Source organism: Electrophorus electricus, chromosome 26 (assembly GCF_013358815.1).
Source record: "Electrophorus electricus isolate fEleEle1 chromosome 26, fEleEle1.pri, whole genome shotgun sequence".
NCBI lineage: Eukaryota > Metazoa > Chordata > Actinopteri > Gymnotiformes > Gymnotidae > Electrophorus > Electrophorus electricus.
The window spans coordinates 2452501-2458296 of NC_049560.1; positions in this window are offsets into that span (position 1 = coordinate 2452501).

Consider the following 5796-nt stretch of genomic DNA (forward strand, 5'->3'; position numbering starts at 1 on the left):
GTTCAGTGGTCTGACTAAAAAGAAGGGTGGTATTTTGTGTAGGGACTGCAACAGCTGCCTCCTGGGTCTCTTTTTCTCTCTTGCCCTACAAGCTTCTACTGTACAGTGAGTCCTGAGTTGCGTCTTCTGCCCTATTGTATTCTCTCACCCCTTGCCAGCATTCTCCCATCCCTTGGGATCCTTCTGGCATTCCCTTTCCTTTTCTCTCTTTCTTTAGGGAAAGCCTTTTTTTTTTGGTCAACTTTAGTTTTCCTTTTGGTCTACTAATTTGAGCATGTCAGCCTGCTTTCCTCTGACGGTCTCAGATCTGTTATGTTCAGTTATTTTGTGTTAAGTAACTTGGCACTCCTGAAAGTGATGGTTCTAACTACACATTAGGGTTTTCGGTAAGCTCCTCGGAGGACTTCCTCCAGTAGTTACCCAGGTCCAGTTCATGCCATCCCCTGGTTGTGCCTGTTCTTTGATATTTTGCTATTCTACACTTGGGTCCACACATAATTTAGTGGAGTCCAACCCAAGTCTTCCACAGTCAGAGGGCTGGGTTTGACCCCACCTTAGGATGAGGGCCCACCACATTACAATTTAGTGTGAAAGTTTATTGTATTTCTGTCTGTATTTTCTGATTGTGTGGCTAATGTTCTTCAGGAGTATTAAATTATTACACTAGCTGTGAGCTTTGTTGCTTTAGACACCAGCAGAAAATCCACATCAAAGTTGCAACCATTGTGAGTTAATTCATTTGAAGGAACATGACTATCTGAATCACATCACTCAAGGTTTATGCAGTATTTTTCCTCCCTCCATTGACATAAGAGGGGTGACAACAAAATTGGCAGGTAGTTGCATTAAATATTCAATTAACCACCAGTGGTTAAACAACTCAAGTCCAGAAACTGGATGCAACATCTGGAGATTAAAACCTTTATTCTGCTGAAAAGAGGAGACATTAATTTTATGAGGCTTCACTGTCTGTGATGCAAACATGTATCATGAGTAATACTGACTACATCAAAATGTTGAATTAGGTCTTAGAAATCGACTTCAGGTAAGGAAAACATTACATGTGTAGAAAAATTCACAATGGAGTGTAGGAACAAGTTAATAATATTCGTCATGTTCTGTTTTCCCTTTAGTTTCAGCTCACAAATGCTTTTGTCTGTAAATAAAGGCACAATGCCCTGGCCAAAACACTGGTACTGGAAAAAGGCTGGTTTTTTTTTTTGTTTGTTTTTTTTTGTTTGTTTGTTTTTAATGGCTGTTTTTCACTTACAAATTCTGGAAGGATGTAGTGGATAAATTATAATCTTTGTTGTTTTTGGTGGGGCAAGCCAAGGCAGGCTTATTTTATGCACAATGTAGTTCAAGGTCCTTTATAAATAAAATAATTAATTTTAAATAGAAAAAAAATTATTATGAAAGAACAATGAATAAAAAGATGTAAATATGCCTAGACTAAAAATAGATCAAAAGCCAAATCAAGTATGTAATACAGTGCTGCATCATAACTTATTGCTTCTTTCAAAAAGCTGCAAATACTGATAATGATGCACACTGTTAGTGAACATGGGAGCAAAGCAAAATTAACATAAATTGTATCCAAGGATGGTGAGGTGTATTGTGTAAAGGTGGAGCTTTCATGGAGATGGAGGGAGAGGAGGAGGACAGTTGTAATAAAATGGTGTCTGGGGGTGATGGGGATGTTTTAGTGGGCTGCAAATAAATGAATGTCATTACAATAGACATTATTGTTTAAAGAAAAGGTTTGCAGCTATGTGGTAACAACTCTTTCTATCACATTTGCAGAAATGGGGATATTGGCCTGTAGTTATCAAAAGAAGACGCATAATGACCAGGATTAATGAAGAAATAATTTCTAGTGTTCAGAGCAGCAGCGTTCAAAGCAAGTGGAACAGAGCCATGCTAGGCATTTTGCAGATGGAAGTCATGATTAGAGATGCCTGACACAGGCTTTGAAAAGGGAGGTGGGGGCAGGATCAATTTAAGAGATTGATTTGGATTTTGGGATTAGTACAGAGACCGAAAAAGGGGTCAACAGGAAGCAAGTCTGTCAACAAACTTCAGTGAGGGTTTCCCCATACGAGAATTAGTAGAGGGGACAAATGCTGGTTGATCTTCCTGTGCTTAAATAAACATAAGTTCCACAGATCTGGGATCAGATGAAGTAGCATGCTGGATGAGATTATCATTGTCAAAGCTCTCTTCCTGCTTGTGCTATGTCTCCTTTATTAAGATGCTCTCACCAGTTTGGTTATTCTGAAAAGTCCTCGCTCTCAGTTAGGCTCAAGTAGGACTATAGCACTGATCTCTGGCTAATGCAGCATTAGCTTAGTGTGCCATTATGATGTACATATTTATAGATTGCAATTGGAAGTTTAGAAATCATTTTCACTGGGGGGCCTCACAATTAATTCTTGTGAGCAAATTATGAATGTTTCAACAGATTGAGAGAAAAGGTTTGCGTGTCCAACTACTGCTGAATTTTAATAGAGGTTTTTTCTTTCTTCTGCCAATTACAGTTATACAGCAATTGCAGCTAATTATAGTTATGGAACAGAGAAAGCAACTGAAACTTTAGAACTAATAGTTTACTTCACTAGCTACTACTTTCATCTAGCTCTATATATCTGTCTGAGATTGGCACCATCTCTTTAACAGACTTTCAGTCTTAAATCAAGCAACTATTGGGGTTTCCATTTGCTTCTTCTCAAACATAACCTCCCACACATAATCTTCAGTACTGTTACTTGGCATGTGGTGTGGATGATTTTCTTGCCCTTTAGAACCAGTCTTTTGCACCTTTGCTATAAAATCACACAGTGTGCCAAGAACAGCCACTAGAGGGAAGCGATGACCATTGACTTTACTAAAATGAATTACAGAAGCACAAGTTAAGATGGCATTTTATATGTGCAGTACACTTAATCGTGTATTTGTTATCTATTTGTTCTCATATAGTAATTTCACAAACGTATTAAACAAAAATTGTATGCCAATATACAGCAATATTCTGTGGAAATAACTAATCTTACCATTAACAATGATGCACCTGCTAACTAGGTAATCTTTACCTTTTCTTGGATGGTGTAGTTAGGCCATGGAAGTGCCTTGCAAGGAAACATTTTTCAATTTAAGCATGCAAGTGTACATGAGTGAGCAGACAGTTGCCTTTTCAGACTAAAATCTGATGTGATAAAACCAATATGTAGCAAATCAAGTGTATGTATATAGTGCTTTTTTACAACAGATGTCACAAAACACCTTTACAAATGTTCAAGTCCAAGCCCCCAGTGAGCAAGCCAAGGGTGACAGTGGCAAGGAAAAGCTCCCTAAAGCATGAGGAAGAAACCTTGAGAGGAACCAAGACTCAACAGGGGGTCTGATCCTCCTCTGGCTGACAACAGTCACCACAATAGTAACACTTTTAAGAGAAAGATAAATAAATAATAAAATGAAAACTTAAGCAATTAATGTCTAGCCCGGTTTTCTAGAGGCCCTAGTCCTAGGCAGATCTAGCTAAAAGGATAGACCCAGAAGGAAACGTAGGCATTAGGGGACCTTGGAACATCAGCACTCTGCCACTCTCAGTGAACAAAACAAGTGACAAGAGATGAAGTGACAGCATCATAATATCCCAGTGTACCATAACTCTCAATGCAGGCGCATTTTGTTCTGGAAGCCCAACCACTGACATGCTGTCATTGCTGACATGTGACTTCTGAATGAGAACAAGTATAGGAAAGTATAAGTATTCCAGCTGCTCTGTAGAGGGCTCTACAGTAGTTATAATACGTTTATATTGTCTTGTATTTATATTGTCTTGTATTTATATTTCTCTCATCAAGCCTGCCTTGGAAAATTCTTCAGAATCTGAAAGTAATTTTCAAAAAAATAAAAATTCTAAAGTGCAAAGTATTTAAAAGGACAAGCATGATTGTTATATAAATTTACCTGTAAGGGTTGGTGCCAGGCCGAGGCCCCCTCCGGCCACCAGAGGGAGGCCTTGAGTCAGGCACACCACTAATCAGGCTTAACATCCAACAGCTGGGCTAGACCTTACATAAGCCCAGTGAGCCAGTCATTCAGTGCCGTGTGTTTGCCAAAGTTCTGAGTCGAGCGCCTAGCCGATAACTTCAGGTATTGAGGTCTGGGCTCTCTCGCGCTACACCTCACCTCTGTGCTGCGAGGATGTCCGTTTTTCCTCTCGAGTCTGTCTCTCTCCCGAAGCTCCCCTTAGCCATTACCGTTCCTCCCTATTTTCTGTTTTCGTTTGGGAAGTTTTAGTTTGCTTTTCCCCAGTACATCGCGGTTGCCATTTCTTCCCGTGTCGTCCTTTGTTCTCCCTTTTTCCACGCTCGGCGTGGTGTTTAGTTTTTTTCCTTTTGTTTTACCTGATCCAAGATCTAACTGTTCTGCACACGGGACCACCATTGTTAGTGTGGTTGCTCACCCAGTAGACTGTTGGTGTCATCACCTAGCTGACCTGGTTTTGAACCAAGCTTACACATTGCAAAGGGTTTCACGTAGACAGCTGGAAATCTGTAAGCAGCTACTTATTAGTCTTAAGAAATTTTATTTTGATAGATGTACTGTATTCTAAGTATATTCAATGCTATCAAGTGATTTATTTGAGTATGCCAGATTGTGCCCACGCACAGGCCCACTAGAGGGCACAAGTGCAGTACATTAACCAATTATTATTTGAATACTCTTTCTACAAACAATTATAATTTATGTTAAAAGCAACATATGAACTTACCAAGGATTAGTTTGATGGCAGCCCAATCTAACATTATTACCTTTCATTTCAAATGTTTTAGGTGTTCTGAGAAGAATTCGCATACAAAAAAGTTACATTCCAGTACATTTCTTCTAATTTTTTCTTGGAAATATTCCATGTTACATGCAACAAGTAGACATTTGTCTTATTTCAATGTAATAGTATTCTCTGATCTTGGCATTTCGGTTGCAAACGTTTCATCACCAGACAAGGTTACATCTTCAGTGTGAGCGTCATACTGTGTTTAGTCTGTGAGTTTTTGTCGTAATATCTGTTCATGGACCTTGTTCGATCCGTGAATGCCATTGGTTGTTCTTCTGGACGTTGATTGGCTCATCAATTGGCCTTAAAGCCAGGTCTGGGTCACAGGTTGTAGGCAGGTCTCCGATTGGTTACTTGATTTGATGTACTGCCCTGGTCTGGCCTGTCATCTTCAGGCCACGCACTGTTTGGTGGGTTGGCTAAATCGTGTAGGAGAACGGGCCGCATTTCTCTCACTGGGCTAAGAAATATTATTAGTACATGTAGTAGCTGGTTATTGTGTTCATTACGACCTCTGTGTGTTAGTCCTAGCCACTGTTCGTGTTTCAAGCCTCATGTTTTCTCTGCCCATTTTGTGATCTTTTAGTGTGTGTTCTTATTGTTGCTCGTCATTGTTATAGCCTGCTTCACTTTTTGTCATTGTGTTGTGTTTTGTGTAGTTGAAGATGTATTTCTGGACTCTGCATATTGGCTCACTGACCCTGGACTATTCCAAGGACTCTGATTGTGGATTTGCCCTTAATAAATCTCACTCCACGTTACAGCATGAAACAGTGGTGCGCTTATTATGTGTCAGTGATTTCCTGCTAGTTCCTACTTCACTCTCTCATCTTCTTGTAAAATCTAGGTTATTGACTCCAGTCCCCCCTAGACACTCTGCAGGGTTGTAACAGTCATTATATTGATATTCACAATGGTAGTTTGTTTGGTTCATCCAGAGTACATGGCTGAGAGGC